This window comes from Anneissia japonica, unplaced genomic scaffold (assembly GCF_011630105.1).
Source record: "Anneissia japonica isolate Jap-2015-1 unplaced genomic scaffold, ASM1163010v1 scaffold287726_len2788222_cov184, whole genome shotgun sequence".
Classification (NCBI taxonomy): Eukaryota; Metazoa; Echinodermata; class Crinoidea; order Comatulida; family Comatulidae; genus Anneissia; species Anneissia japonica.
The window spans coordinates 1,436,022-1,453,810 of NW_022705125.1; the positions used below are offsets into that span (position 1 = coordinate 1,436,022).

Sequence of the window (17,789 nt, forward strand, 5' to 3'; positions counted from 1 at the left end):
TGTTGCATTCGATTCTGTAGAAAGCTTAGAAATCATGAGATAATACAGTAGGCCTATAATAAAGGGATATTATATTATATATATATTCTTAATTTAACTCCTGAAACTCATCAGATTTAGACATCAACACGTGTCTGCTGTAAAGGGCTTTCTTTAATTATTTAAACTCAGTTGGTTCACACCAAACAAATACTGTAATCATAAACAATAAACAAAAATTGTACAATACCATGCAAAAATTCAATATTAGTTTTTAAAAAATGTATGCTTCAGATATCGTCTCCATAATTCTAATTGATATATTTTAATATTATAGATGTCTGTAGAATTTATGACCTTTATTATTAAACGGTATACCAGTAATTACATTTTGTTTTTGTAGAAAGAAACTTCAATTTTTAATTTGTATTATTCTAACCCTGGGTTCAAACTGTTACATGATTTATTTTTCCTATAACAGCTTCACTTTTAATCCTAATAAAGAGACTTAGTTTATAAATAAATTTGTAATGCTTTACTAGCTATTGGATGTGAAAGAAAGAAAAAAGTATAATTTCACATGATTATTTTGAACGAAAAGCATAGAGAAAGCTATTTACATAATTAATAATAATACGAACATAAATGTGAATATTTTACCAAGTTTATGACTTGAGTTATGATAAATCTTAACGTCACGTTGATTGTTGAATTTGAATTATCGACGGGACGAGTAGTCCGCGGTCCATATTCGGCGAGCAGTTGCTCCGTCAGCAGGGACTCGTTACTTCGAACAGTTACACCTACGAGAGAAAAAAAAACAAACAAACGAAAATAGAAATTTTGTATTAGTCGTGACAAAAATGTCCATTTGACTCACCGTATACACTGTAAAAACAGCATGGAGCATTTTAACACAAAGCTCCACTCAATGTTGTCCCGCTTTTGGTGACACGTTTAAAAGCTAAACGTGTTTAGGCCAGGGGCCGTATTTATCAAACTAAAAATCAGCTTAAATTCATCTTAAGTCCATTATTTTGCTTAAGTCAAATTTATCAATATTACTTAGCTTAAAAATGCTTAAAATTAAAAAGTCGATTGCACGCATGCGCCATCTTAGACGATTTTTAGCCAAGATTTTGCTAAGATGGTTTGACAAATCAGCTTAAGATATTTGCTTAGGAACATCTTAACTTTTTTTACTTAAGACATTTGCTAAGCTGAGATTGATAAACCCCGGGCCAGGCATAAGGCCTAATGTGTTAAGGTTTCTTTAGCATTAAATGTGCTTAGGTAACATCATGATGTCAAATACCTAAGCACATTTAATGTTGAACACGACAAGATCCTAAATACATTAAGCTATATCTAAACACGTTTAGCTTTTAAACTGTTTTTTACAGTGTAGTATATCTGCGAGATCAGCGGGAGTAAAAAGATTTCCCCTAATCGAGATTCAAACAGGTGCCCGCCACTGCAACTTCAATAATATACTCAAAGTAAAAAATTTAAAAATCCCTTAAATCCGGAATACTGTGTATATTTTTAATGCCATATAATGTATTATGTCATGGTTTAACGTTGTTCTATATCAAATATATAACTTATACTCATAATAAAAAATATTATAGGAATACTATGTAGTAGCATTACAGGTTCATTATGAAGCTGGTGTCTTTCTGGTGGTAGACACCGTTTAAAGTAACTTATGTTATATTTTAGATGTCCAAACATAATTTGTGAATAATAACCCACGACAAATTGAGATTGCACGGTAACTACCTTATTTACCTTGCAAATCTAGGCCTACTAATTAAAAACTAAAAACCCTAGCAATATCGATTTAGTAATAATTAATCAACGTTGTTCGTTCAGCTCGAGGCACAGCCGTGTTATTGAAAGTGTCAGGTTAGAATCACAAAGTACATTACCTACATTTGTACCATCATTTTTTCTTATGTAAAAAAGTAGATAATTGATCGGTTATTGTAATATTATTATTGTTCTAAACAATTTTGTCTGCACTAATCAAATTATTGGCGTGCATAGTATCTGTAACCGTAGGCCTAGTACTATCGCTACCTAAAACTATAGGCGACTTCTCTGTCTTTTTCCTCCCTAGACTCAATGTCTAGGGCACTTATTTCGAATACATAGGCCAACGGTCCGGATTATAAACACAAATGGTTACAACAGCAGTTGCAATATTAATTAACATAATTATTTCTTTTGTTATAAGCAAGATATATATATTTAATTTTTTTTTTTTTTTTTTTTTTTTAACCGAAGTAAAATTGTCAGTGGACATATAAATTTATAAACTTTTTTCTGTTGGATAATTGAAAAAAAGACTGGTAAATAACTTTTCTCTTAGCTTACTATAAGAAGGACAAATTAACAGAAAGTAGTACTCATTTTGAACTTCAGTACAGTAACATAATTTACATAATCGTTTTTTATATTTTAATCCCATACCATCTACATTTTTCATTGTCAATAACGAGAATTCCTAAACAAAATTTGGTTAATAGTTGTCTTTGTTTAAAAATGTTTAATTTGAACTAAATACTTTTCTATATAAATTACTTGTTGAGACTTTCAACAGAATCTATTGCCTTCAATGAACTTCTTTTGTTGTATGTTATGCAAACGTAATTTGAATTCATTAAAACAATTAACTTTATTATTAATATTCTGATGTAACTAAAGATAGCCATAACCATTTATTACTATCGCTACTAGCACTACTAGTACTACATGGGGGTGGTTGGCGCAGCGGTTGGGTTTGGTCTCTCTACCTCGAGGTCAAGGTTCGAGTCTTTGCTGTGCATTTCGCTTGTGTTCTTTGGCAAGCCCCTTTACTTACGTTTGTCTCTCTCCACTCAGGAGTATAAATAGACACCCGGCTCACTACTGGGGAGGGAAAAGGCGGCGTGAAAAGGAATTGGCCACCCTACCACACAGTGCCGAGGCTTACAAATCATTCCCCCAGGTTACGTAATGAATACGGGACTACCTTTACCTTTACTAGTACTACTACAAACACCTCCTCCACCACCACCACCACCTTTCCTACTACTACTACTAGTACTACACAAATAAAAAGAAAAATAATTAGTACAGTGATACTGCTGCTATTACCGTACTAATCTACTTCAGCTGTTGCTAACGGCAAATATTTTTAAAATAACTGAAAAAAAAACCACAAAACAGAATTCTTACCCACTGACAGATACGCCATGAAAAAACAGATCCTGACGAGCATCCTGCAAAAGAGGACAAGTGATAAAAAGACAATAAAGAGTGAAACATAGAATCTTTGCGGCTTTGCTCATTGAATCGACTACGTTCCGCCCACATCATTCGGAATTACTTGATTAAAACTCTTTCTCACTACTCGCTTACTAATCTATAATTACAGTCAGAGAGCAATCTGTTTTTTTTTCTCCTCTTGCAATGGTTTGGATTGTGAAATTAATCGTTATACGTTTTAAGTACCCTTACGAGTCATAGTGCACGTAAAATGAGTTCTATAGAAAGGGCCACCGGCGCGTCTAGATTATTGAGACTTCGCGCTGCATCTTAACGAACCAAATATCAATTTTTTTATGATTTATTTTTTTTTTGCCATTAACATGGGCGGATAGAAGTGGGCTCAAGATTCATGATAACCTACCGGTATCTGTGGTATGTAATATTCTTCAGAAATTAAATCAACTTAAAAAAAAAAGTTTAAAACATTGGCCTTATTCGACTGGTCGTTCTTCGTTAAACCACGCCCACCTGCGCAGTGGTAAAATCCTACTTAACGAAGACGACCAGACTGGTAAATACTCGACAAAACAGAATGGCTGCATAGTTACCGCGATACACGCTGCGTAATCAAGGCTGCATCGGATTGTGGCAGTATGGGTTTTTCGTAAAAAAATGTTTTCATCCAGTTTTTTAATTCTGTTAGCCTGCAATTATTTTTTTACTTTAATGTGGGTATATATATTATAATTTTTTATTTTCTGAAATTTAATCTAAATTATGTTAACGCAAATGTTGTTGCTAATCTCACTAATCGGCCACATTTTTTGGTCACGTGCATAACCTAACGCTGATTAACGCATTCTGGTTACGTTAAATTTTCGTTGTCAACGAAGTCTACTTTACGAACCAGTCGAATGAAAATAATACTCAACGAAAATTCGTAATCAACGAAATGAACCAGTCGAATAAGCCCATTAAAAGATTAAACGGTTACCGGTATTGAGATTGAAACAAACGCATAAGTATTAAGCATGCTTTATAATTTCCTTCTTCGTTATTATCAATATTACACTGAGTAGCAATACCTAATAATAAAAAAAAAATTGACCACGATGGGACTCGAACCTACAATCTGCCGATTCGAAGTTGGACGCCTTATCCATTAGACCACGCGGCCCTTCATGCTGACTTTCAGGTATTGTTTTTCAACGAGAACGCTAAATGTATTAACAGCTAACGTATTACAGTACGTCTTAATTGGCGAGAATACTGAAATGTTCAAATTGATAATAACTTCCTTAACTAGAGTACAGTCACTCCATAGAGTGCCTGCATTACTGAATAATACACGCAAGCCGTTTATAGATGAGTCCATTATTTTCTTTTATAATTTAGAAAATGGTGTTGAGGCTCGCTGAGTTTTTTGCTTGTAATACACGTAAGGCGTTTATGGATGATTCCATAATTTTCTTTTATAATTAGAAAATGGTGTCGAAGCTCGCTGTGCATTTCGCTTGTGTCTTTGGATAAAGCGAATTATCCACATTTTCTCTCTGTACCCAGGAGTATAAGTAGGTCTAGCTGATTATGAAATGGTGTTCACCCAAATGTTTGTTCCTTCTAACTGCTTATGGAATGGTGCTCACCCAGGTTTTTGTTATCCTTCCCTTCTAGTTGCTTATGGAATGGTGCTCACCTAGGTGTTTAATCCTTCTTCTAGCTGTTTATGGAATGGTTGTCACTCATAAGTGTGTGATTCTTCTTGCTGCTTGAAACGAATTTCCCCATGGAAATGTGTTCCATAGATATTTGATTCAATGTCCGGGATAATAATGTAAAACGCATTAAGGCCGTTTACTTAAATGGCGCATTACCATTATTAAAGTTCAGCGTCTGCAGTATCAAATCATGGTGTGCCATTTAAAGAGCCATCATGGTCTACGGTACATCTTTCTTAATTACTTTACCCTGTAGTTCTATAACACAGAAAATATCCCGCGGGTTATGAAACTTGCACACTGTAATTAAATAAGTATGTAGAAACATAAAGATTGGTTACCAGAAAATTGCTACACTGTGCCTTGCAATCTTTCCTCGACGCTCTCCGATTCGACTGACAAATCAGTGTTACCGAAAACTGTTGGCGATAGCGTGTAGCGATTTTATGGAAACTACACTTAACAATAAGCCAATTCGTAGTTACAACTGTGCATGCTCATATCTTAGGTCAGTCGACATAAACAAGCATACACACAACATAGGTTTATGTCGATTAGCTTCGATTGACAATAGATACGGGCATGTGCACTTTCAACAACGAATTGGCATAATCAATACAACCGTTAAGGATACAGGTATATCCTACTCTACAAATGTTGCCTCTATTTCATAGTCTCTATACGTAACAAAATTTCGATAGATTGTACTCACTTATAAATTCGTAGTTAGAACTGCGCATGCTCGTATCCAAGGTCAATCGAGGTCAATTGACATAAAGCTATGCTGTGTGTATGGTGTACCTTGATACGAGCATGTACAGCTCTAACTACGATTGCTTTTTCGTAGTTTAAACCGCGCATGCCAGTATGAAGGTTAATCGAAATAAACAAGCATACACACAACATAGGTTTAAGTCGATTAGCATCGATTGACAATAGATACTGGCATGAGCAGTATAAACCTCAAGTCGGTTTACTACCATTCAGTCAATTCTAGATTTTAATTATGGAAAATGATATAGGAAATGTATTATTTATGAGCCAATTAATTGAAATTTCTTTATTCTCGCTCTAATTTTCAAATACAATCTAATAACATAATTAAATATAGAAAGTACAATCCAGATAGGAAATGCAACTATCTCGCTTGGACTATATGTTACAACCAATAAAGTTGGGCCGAGTATATCATATCTAATACCGTATCTTGTAACAAAGTGCTATTTCGAGTCTGCAATTACTCATCGTATCATTTCGCAAATGCTTCACTGAAGTTCTTTTAAATAATATGTAAGCATAAATGATATTTGATTGTAGAGATTATTTTTCTGTTTCAGTGTATGTTTCGTTGTTGTCACTCTCGCATCTAATGCTGTTTATCTATCAGTCACCTGGTAGTTACAGGGTGGGCCTAGTCAGTCCATCTCAATCTGACATGAAATTGATAATACCTATTTTAACCCAAGCTCACAAAAGGGCTGTAAACTCGTCCTCTGGCCAAAATGAATTTTCGTTATAATGGCATAGAACATATCATTTACTTTAAAATGACAGTTAAATTAACTCAATCGGGTGTCTGGAAGCAAAGTTTGAATAATTGTCATCTTATTAACATTCTTAAATCGAGTTTTGAGAAAAATGCTTTTATTTTCGGCAGGTTTATTCATTTTCACTAGCTCCCATCCGAAAACGGCTAAATTTTACCTCTTATAGTTGGAATTTTAAACTAAAACTTCAGGAATAGTAAGATTAAAAGTTATACTTTATTTATTACACAAAAACCCAATTCACACAAAATTCACCTTCTACGCCCTATTCTGGCTATGGAGGCTTGTTTCTCAATACAGTGCGGTGCGAGTTTACAGCCCTTTTGTGAGCTTTGGTCACATTTACTATTGAATGTTATACTTGTAATAAGCTTTGAAGTTGAACAGTTTATTGCCTACGATCCTTTCCAATTTCACGATGTGGGTTCAATTCCTGTGACAGTAGATTTTTTTTTCTCACAGCTAAAAATAATTCCATCTCATTATAAGACTTACTTTATAAAGCATACACGGGCACTGTGGAAGAACAGTACTGTAGATTTCTACTGAACAAAGTACCTGGTATAAAGAAGACAGGTTTTTTTTAAACCTGTCTTCCGTAGTCAACCAAATAGTTCATTTTTTCTGATTCGCATTTTTATTATCAATATATAGTCAACATACTGTAATACTGTATATAATTTACAGAATTTATATATTTTTTTTAATTTCTTTTTAGTTTTGTTTCCTTACGAACAAAAGGAAACATGCTTTATTGGTAAACATGTTTATAAGCCGATTTATAAGCCGATCTGTTTTAAGGGTTTGAGATATTGGCTTAATTTTTATTCTGGGTATCCTGTTTAGTAAATATTTACTGCTCTTCCACAGGCCAGAGTTGTGATTTTTAATAAGTTATTATCATAGTAAGACAGGGAATGGAGTAGTTTTAGTCATGAGAAACATCCTGGTGTGTAGGAATTGATCAGACCCAGTACCCTGGGATTGGAAGGCAAGTATCTTAACCACCAATCTATTTAACTTCACTCCATTGCCTATCCGGTAAAGTTATTAACATTAAGTTGTGGCAATACTGTTAATACGTTGTTTAATTGCTGATGTTAACTGGGGTAAATATTATGTGACTCATGAAATTGTAATCAAATCAATTTAGCGGGATGCATTACAGGCTTTAACTTAACATTATGAAATTCATCAGTAGTCATAACAATGGGAATGATATGAAAATGAATCATGTAGTTCTTGGTACTAGTCTTATATTAGACGGCCTACTGTATAATTATGATTACCGTTGTACTGGTGGTGGTGGTGGTGGCGGCGGTCGTGGTGTTGGCCGTGGTTGGTTGTGGCGGTGGTAACAGGTGGTGGTAGTAGTGGTGGTGTTAAGGGCAGTGGTGATGGTCATTATGGCATGCTACCTTGAGATAATGGTTGATAAAGCTATCGGCATGGTCTACCGTCTGCCAATTAGCTAATGTTTTCTATTGGTACGGTCGACCGTGAGCCAGGTGTTCTATCAATACGGTCGACCGTGAGTCAGGTGTTCTATCGGTACGGTCGACCGTGAACCAGGTGTTCTAGCGGTATGGTCCTAATGATATGTTGCTATTAAAAATTGTTTTCGTTATTGTAGGCATAACCGCTGTTTTGTTTTTTTTTAAACACAAGATTTAAAAATACACTTACAGGGCATTCCGAAGAATTATGGATGAACAATCACGGCATTAGGGTTTTGTTTTGGGAAGAAAAACACAGATGCGGGGTGAGCATAAATTGACTGGGGACAGAAAAACGCCTTGGATTCCAATAGGGTTCAGGGGGCGAAGGCCCATTGGGGATTTAGAGGGCGAAACTCCGACACTGTAGTAATATTTGAGAGGCGTGCCTATTAATAGCCTTAAATTGAGATGCTTAAGCTCTCGTCAGATGCAATTCTATTGAGGCGACACGTGACGATGGAATTGTCACCGACAATCAGCAGGTGAACTCTGATCTAGCTACAGTATGGATCAATGGGTAGCAAAGGCCACCCCACCCCCGGAAAATTCTAAACATGACACTGAGCGGAGATGGATTAATTGGCCGACGGTCGTGGTCGACGCAGTATGTGTCCGACTTAAGAAGCAAGAGATAAAATGTTTTTAATGTGAAAAGGGGTTATTGGAAAATATTACGTCTATAGGCCTAGTATTATAGGTATTAATTCTGGTTAATGGATACGGTTCGTGTATTATGTTATGTACGTATTTCATTTGAAATTATTACGATCAAGGACATTCAATTTATAAATACATTGCAACCTATTTAAGTTTTTTTTTTTGTTCAATTATGAATGTACTGAACATAGTATACAAATTTCTAATGATGATGGGATTGGCTCCATTATCTAAAGGCACGCGATAAAGATATTGGAATAAATCACGTAATGTAGCTAGGCCTTGAAGTATAAAACATTCATATTGCTCTGGTGAATGTTTATGTATTTGATTACATTGTTCATTTTTGAAAATAATTATATTCAACGATTCTTTAAAACAATGAATATCAGGGTCGGCCATCGGTAATGTTTGTATCATTCAATAATAATAATAATAATAATAATAATAATAATAGGCTAATAATAATAATAATAATAATCAATACTACAATGTTTGCTCTATCGGCTAAGCTTTGAAGCAAAGTAATGGCAGTTTGTCAGGAATATAATTGTGATTATTTATAATCATTATTATTGTGTATGATAACGATGATAATTATTAGGAAGACCAAAAAGGCAACGATATCCTGTAGTAGATGGTATTCATTAATGCTAACGATGATGGGAGCACCTAATAATATAGTACATCCGAGTTGATTATTATTAAAGTATAGGGGTACGATATATGTTTGTTTTAATTGTTTAAAACTCACAAGTACCAGTAAGTGCAAAGGTTAAATTTAATTAGATGATGTCATAAAACTCAACAACGAAGACTTAACGTTCCGTTTTGAGTTTACATAATTGTAAAATTAATATCGATTGCGAAATGTCAAAGAATTTGTAAGCAGCAAGATCAAATGAGACAATGTTGTTTTCTTCATTATATACCACAAGTACCTGGCTTTTGTTATATAATAATAATAATCATTATTATTATTATTATTATTATTATTATTATTATTATTATTATTTGTTTTGGTTTTGTTTTTGTTTTTGTTTTGTTTTGTTTTTTTTTTGTTTTTTTTAGTAGCTGAAAAAGCCATTATTTTTGTTCTGATGATTTGTTTTTATTACATATCGTTTTTCCTATCTTTTTGCACTGTTTTTCCACCCGGCACTTTGGTCACTTACCATATATATCAAGTATGTGGCTCCTAAAATTTAGTGACAATTCAGAGTGAGGCGTGGGGGAGAGGGCCAGTTAAATAAAATGATTTAAGGGCAAACACCCAGCACCAGATATTTCAAAAACAGAACAAATGGTCTAAATTAAACTTTTTAGAAAGTTTAACCAAGTTACAAGAAAAAAATTCTTATGTTTTGGTGAAATCTACTGATTTGAATAACAATTGATTGATTGATTGAGGATCAATTGAGGATCAATTCGAAAACATTTAATTTACTATCATTCACTGATCTAATGGCACTATAAGAGCCTGTCTCTTATACACATGCCCTCTTTTGGAAAGTAAAATAAAAGAAGAGAAGGAAAGAAAGATAGAAAGAAAAAGAAATAAATGATCGCCCAAAACGCCTCAGAGGTTATTTTTGGGAGTCTAGAACACTACAATTTCGCGGGGCATGCGCCCGGACCCCTAGGGTAGTGTTATCTCGATCAGCCCCTCTTTCTTCCCCCGTTTCGGCCCCCTTGTTTGGACATCTCTGGATCCGCCCCTGCAAAATACTATGCAAAAATTGTTAGACCATGAAGGTACACCCTCCATGGTTATGCAGTACGGTATATTGCACTACGGTAATTTCTTTCTATCGGACTCTGTTACTATGGTTTCAATGATACCCAGTATGTTCATAAACTAGTCGATCATGTTCATAAACTAGTCGATCGACTTGAATTGTGCAGAGAATTCGTTTTGTTTAAAGAATACAGAATGAATAAAATGAGCATATTGGTTACGCTTACCTTTATGTTGGTCTAAGGTAAATCACAAGCTGTTAGTCTAATCCTTGAGGAGATGGACCGCCCCTCTAATAACCCTTTATATTTTTCAACTCAAGCTCTTAGTTCTTAACCCGGTTGCGGCAGAATCCGTTCTGGTAATTACTGTCCATGCGGCAGGCAGAAAATTTGTGCGGGCATGCGGTTTGCATTCTAAAATCTTGAATACAGTAATCCGCATTATGGGCGAATCGCAGCCGTAATCTTGCTATTATGAAGTCCAAGTAAAAACATCAATACACAGCGTAAATATGAAATATTAAAATTGTTCGATCAATTTAAATTCGTATTAATAATGCGCAAAATATTGAACACACAATAATTATTGTTATAGGTGTAGATATCGTGTTGTACATAGCATTATGAGATTACAAAATAATGATTACATAAAAATATATATTATAAATATTAATTATTATTTAAATTATTAAATTAAATTATTAAAATTATTAAAATTGAAATTATTAAAGTATTTAAATTAAATTATTTAAATTATTATTTAATTATATTATAAATATAAATTATTATTTAAAGAATAAAAGACATAATACATAATTATTTTTTAATAATAATATTAATTTAAAAATAATACTAATACATTGACAACGATAACGATAACTATGCTGATGATGAATATAAGAATATTAAGAATAATAACAAAATAATTTTAATAATAAATATTAAATTAATAATAACATGCCTAAGATAAATAATACAATAATATTATGACTACTACCAATAATATATTCATTTTAATAATTGTATTATTATTATTATTATTATTGTACTAATTTTTATAGATAATAAAATACTTTAATAATTAGGTTTATATAACATTCGTTTATAAACAAGATGATCGCCTTTACAGTTCTAGAGCGTTATTTTCCATGGAAGACGTGCACATTAGGCCATTAGGCATTGTCATTTGTTTTGGCGAGAAATTTTGTTTTCTTTAGTTTAGGCGGTAGGAAGAGAGGCTGCAATAAAATGCAATACCTTGCTAGCTACTACAAGGGCATTTTAATGCTGCTACTACTACTGACTTTAAGCGTTGGAGGCTGTTGACGGGGTCTCCCGACGATACATATTATTGACAGTGCGCCCTCAGGATCTACTCACAAAAATTGTCATGATTGTGGTCATAGTGCATGGTGTCAGTGCAGCTTTATCCGCTGGTCAAAATCCTGCAATCATGAAACAAGGTTTATCATTATCTTATATCGATATATTGTCACATAACAGAGACGTGTAGTGTCGTATACTAGGCGTTCCGTCCAAAATAGATAGGCATAATGCAATAGGCCTATTAACTTATTGCCGGTTGGTATTCATTTATTGCAAGTCCTTATTATAAGTATAAGTTTGAACAGGACCGTATGAAAAACAGGCTATAATAAACACCTGATATGTTTTTGTGCTGTATAAATATGTTTGACATAAAAAATAAAAATAAAATAATCAAACATAGGATAGGATATTAACATTTCCTAAAATAGAGTTAGTTTACCATAACAATCGATCCAGTTTTTGATGTTATAATCTAGCTAGCAGTTTACCCTGTAGGAGCGAGTAAATCTGGTGGAGATGTATGAGTGCCCTATTAAAAGACAAATGGAGTTCGGAGCTCAAAAAACTTGCGTTTGAAACTCGAACATGCGTCATAGCAAGGTAATTCAATTACCTTTGTCATAGAGACGCAACGCTTTTTATAACGCTTTTTATAGTATTTTGAAGGACGTCCTCTAGACCGTGGTAGTGCTTTTCGATATACAGTAATGTACAGAAATAGGCAGTAGGCACACGCTCCCACTGGATGCCTATTTTTAATAAAAGCTATATTTCAAACTAGTTTCCTGTGCTCTATTAAAACATTGGTAATAAAACACCATCGGATAATAATTAAATTGTTTGCATGTATATCGTTTGACCACAATATCTATTCATATTCGACTAACGGGTGACGGGTCCATGACATTTAAGGTTCTTAGAGGAGTAATTATTGATTTCTGTGTTCATTCCATCTGTTTATATTTAGGTGCCACCGATTTTCTTGTTTAGTTTAGAACTAGCTGTTGAGACCTCATAGACCCCTCTTTAAATAGTTACGAAGTTTCCGATTATCATTAGTACAGGTAATTATTACTATGCTAAGGCCATTAGGGATAGGGAGCAAAAAGATAAAAGATTATCTTACGGTTTATACGACTTTCTGAAAATGTGAATAGTATTAAAGGCCTGCCTTACGTAAAGCATTCGATACTGTGAAGTGATAAAAAATTTTAAAGGTATGGTTGTAAGCTTGGGACATTAGAGACTAAGTTCTTTAAAGTGACAGCAGGAGTTAAACAGGGCTGTGTTTTGTCACTGATCCCCCTTTTCCATATACATCAATGAGCTAGAAAAGTATCCTCCGTTCACAGTAATGAAGGGTATATAGACCTATGAAACACAAATGGGCTGTTTATGCTTGACAGACGATGTTGTTTTAATAGCAGTTGATCCAATTTAGTTCCAGCGTCTCTACAATTATTTTACTAACAAACTTTAGTTAAAGTTCAACTATGAAAAATTAAATATACTAATAAATGGTGAAAATAATCAATGGATTTGGTAGTTAGGTAAAACAAAAATATTACAGAGGTTGACACTTACAGATACCTTGGTTGTATTACATCATGAACTATGTCAGGTCATAAGCATAATGATGAAGTTATAAAAGAGGTAATAAAATTGTACCATATATTGAATCCGCCCGTGGCGCCAGTGGGGGCGAGGGCCAGGGCCCCCCGACGGGGAGAAAACCACAATTTGTCGGGGAGAAAAAAAATGTATATGTATTTTCTACATTCTAGTTGACCCCAAAACAGATTGAATAAGTCTTTAAAACCCCTAAATTGTCATTATTATTCGGCCCCCTGAAACACTTCCGAGAAATTTTTGAGCGACGCCTCAACACGCCCACTCTTTTTCGTCTTTTTCGCCCACACCCCACCCCCCTCCCCTCGGCAAATCCTGGTGCCACCACGTAGTACGTCAATTACTTGTGGCTGCCGAACCATGTCTAATGACTTTTAACTATATAGTTAAACGTGCTTGCATTGTCTGGAAGATTTAATTATGTTTTGCGTCTTAGAAATAGACACGTAGAAATAGGTCTCCAGGTCAAACAAATTGCACAAGTTTGGTTTTTTGCTGACATTTGTTCTTTAGCTTGTAACAATTTGCATATCCAAAAGTATGTTGATCCGCCAGTACTAAATTACCTAATTACCATAAATTTAAAATGGCCGCCTTTTAAAAACGTGGCAGCTAATTTTCTCCACAACAATTAAATATTGAGCATGTAAGTGTGTTAGTTAAAGTTCAACATTTCCTTTATCCTAAAAGAATAGAATTGTTTTCCCGTTAAATTTGATTCAATATTCGGTTTCTAAATGACTGAATCATTAATATAAGTTATATAAGGTTTTCATCAAATGGAACCAAATTTAAACATTTGTTTTTATCTTAAAAGATTATTGAATATTTATTTCCTGTGAATTTGATTTTGTGTTCAGTTTCTTAGTGTGAAACATTAATGTAGGGTGCCTCGTTAAGTTTTATAGCAACTGGAACCGAATGAATGAATAATGTTGTTAAGTGTTGTAGCAACTGAAACCAAATTATGCATTACGACAGTTTCCTTGTATCTTTGTACAAATCACGGACTGCAGTCCCTTATATGAGGCCAAAATATACTTTAGTTCACCTGATAACAGGGGTGGATGTAGCAGGAAGGGCCTGGCCGCCCCTACTACCCCTCCCACTACTTAAAAATAAAAAACGAAAGAAAGATAAAAAAAATTAATTGATCGCCCTTAACGCCTCAGAGGTTCGGACATCTAGAAAATAAAAATTTCCTCTAGGGTAGTGTTATCTCAATCTGTCCCACTTTCGGTCGCCTTTCGGACATCTCTGGATCCGCCCTGGATAAGGCCAACAAATTCTACAAAAGCTGTATTTAAACCCCAAAACACTGAGGTACTATGAGTGTACAGTAGGCCTACCATGAAGAGAGCTTTTAAAACTGTGCAAGCCATATTGAATGTTTGAAGATCAAGATAAGCATCGTCTCATTGCAGTGGAGAATTATAGAGAATGCCTCCTAGTGGATAACTTTAAAAACTGAAATTTTCCACTAATGCAATGACTTGTTTAGTTTAGTTCGGTCAATAAAAAATGATATACAGTTCGCCCTCCAATTCGAGACCACCTTTGGGACCTGAAAATTTGGGGTGGTCTCGGGGTTGGTCTCCAATTAGAGGGCTTAGCTTTGTGTTAAAATATTGAAGATTGTTATTTGGGTCTTTGGAAATGTGGTCTGGAATTAGAGGGGTCTCGGAATTAGGGGGTCTCAAATTGAAGGGTGCACTATAATTTTTGTGTGACCCTTGTCTAAGACAAAAACAAATCATATTGAATAAATTTATAATTATGCCTTTACTGTGTCCCTTTTTAAAATTTTAAATTAGTTATATTTGTGTTCAAACATAATTACATGTCATATAAACCCCTCAATTAATAGTAGTGAACATAGCCATGAATTTGCGCGCTATGAGGATTTTCCATTGGACGGACTCATTAAAAATACTCAATTATGGAAATATTGACATGTCATTGTTAAATATGACAATTATGTTCAAAGAGCTGTATTTAATATTCGAGTACCGTACTCATTGATGTCAATTAACGGTGCACTTTCAAAAATGATCTTGTATTAGAGGTCATTTTGTCACTTGGGACTTTACAAAGGTGGTCATGGTCTCGAAATAGAGGAGTTCCAGCATTAAATGGCGAGCTTAGTGTTAAGAGATAGGTGATTAGTTGGTACTTGGAAAAAACTGGTCTCGAATTAGAGGGTCTCGAATTGGAAGGTGAACTGTAGATGAATTCGTTGACATTGGAAACAGAGGTGTAGACACCAACACCAAAACACTTAGTCTCATATTAGACCTACTGATTTTATAGACCTCAAAAGATTTGAGTGGTGACCATTTTGCATTTATGCAAATTAGGTCATTAGTCATTGACATGGTAGATTTTGGATATTATAATCTCTAAGGTAATTTGAACATATTTAAATAAAACAAACCTTTGCAATTTCTTTAACCCAACAACTATTTTACATTTCTATCTGTCTAAAAGGGTTCAAACGCAAATTGCAAAATGTATACTTAGGGCACCATGAAATATCAGTAAAGCGGTTCTTTATGCCAAAAGTATGGCAGTCTCTGGAGGCAATTCAAAATTGCCGACGTACTTCTAAATTTTGCCAAAAGTCTTATTTGGTACCGTAACTATGCACATCACCACACAAAGATATAATATATAACCTACTCTATAACTATGGCATGGGAAAACATGAAGTGAAATTTTACCAAATGTGAATTATTAACCTTAACTTTTATAAATTTTATTATTAGTTTTTTTTAATTATAAGATCATTTTTAAGGTATTTTAACGAATGTATCGTGATTTTATTTAATGTTTACTATGTCTCTTTGTTGTCTTTTACTGCATTTGAATATTTCTAGGGTCTACTATTTATATTGTATTTCCATTTTAATGTAAAGTGTGCACCTACTGGTATATTACTGTATTTGTCTGTTTTTAATGTTTTTTGTGTCTACTGTCCCATTTTTTTTGGGGGGGGGGGGGGGTGGGGGGGTGGCGTTTTTTTTTCCCCACTATCGTCTGGCAATTGACCTTGTTCGAGTAAAAATCGGATGGAGGAATGATACGACGGTTCATATACTCTAAATATATAAAAATGAAAAGTAAGTATACGAAATATGATGCCAGGATGCTAGGTAAAAAGTCAAACTGTTATTTGACAGTTATTCAAGTGATTTCCCAACAAAGAAAGCTGCTAGATAAGACGTGTCCTAGAAAATTCACTAAAAAGTCGACAATCTGTAAAGTAGCCAAAAAACTGCGTCAAGCGGTAAACACACGCTGCCGCTGGGAGCCAAATTTTTATGATTATAACTGTTGTATTTTTATCGTATTTTGGTATATATTTTAATGCACTACAGTTATCGCGAGCGCTTCTGATACAAACGTGTGTATTCAATAAAGGTTATTGTTAGTACATAGTCTTAGAATTTCCATTCTTGAAAATTTAAAACGGCAGAGCTTTCGGGGATTCTTCTATCCCATAAGAGAAAACCGCTCTTAACACCCTCCCCTCACATGCCATACCGGTAACTTATGCCTTACGGCCCTCGGTTGATGCTTCTTCACATCAAGGCCTGGCAATTAATCTTGCACTAGGGCCCGTTCTCAACCTACAGTAGCTACGCCACTGTTGTAGGCCTACACCATCATGCCGTTTTAGTAGGCCTATATTATTATATTATAACCATGACAACGGCTGAACAAATGCTTTATTGATGTGCATTTTTAATGACTATGCGGTTATCTATAAAGGAGAGGATTATGCGAGTGATAATGGATCGTGTTATTTTTTTTTTATGCCTGAAGATAAAGTCCAGTCCAACAATTATTACCCGCATGCATGCATGCATGCAATATGCATGCAACAGGAGGCAGGTTGGGATGGGAGTCAGGGATTACTGATAGCAAATGGAGAGGACACGGACACTGCGATTTAGGCGATATAGAAGTTAAGTCGGGGACACGAAGTCGGGGACAACAAGAGTGGCAATCTTTTGTTACATTCTCTTAATGAATTCTTTATAATTGCCTATTATTCAATATAGGTAGAATTCGGAAGAGGGCGCAATTTACTCTTTCGGTGGGTTCAGCTAACGTTTATCCACCACACATAGGCCTATACGATTTTCGGATTGTTTTGTGCGCAAAGTGCATTTGCGGAATTCACCTTTGGATTTTCCCATTAGGACACCTTTTTTTAAGGTATTGCGTAATACACAATGAATCACACGAAAGTGTAACTATCATCTTTAACTATCACCAGTGGAGGCGTATCTCCATACTAAAGTTACTTTCGTGTCATTTGTAAAATGTAACATTTTAACATTCAAAGAAACACAGACCAAAACAGTTTTCACTAACTTACTGAAATATTACAAACGTTCTAATATTTGGGCCAGAAGCAACGGATATACGGC

At 34.6% G+C, this 17,789-nt stretch overlaps 1 long non-coding RNA gene across 1 annotated transcript; it reads right to left on the minus strand.

Annotated features, from left to right (window-relative positions):
• Nucleotides 1–496: 496 nt before the first annotated feature.
• LOC117105350 lies at nucleotides 497–10,796 on the minus strand. The gene is made up of 3 exons (XR_004444884.1): nucleotides 10,621–10,796; nucleotides 3,202–3,245; nucleotides 497–782 (listed from the first exon to the last, which is right to left on the minus strand). It is a non-coding gene; the product is annotated as an uncharacterized LOC117105350 (long non-coding RNA).
• Nucleotides 10,797–17,789: the final 6,993 nt, after the last annotated feature.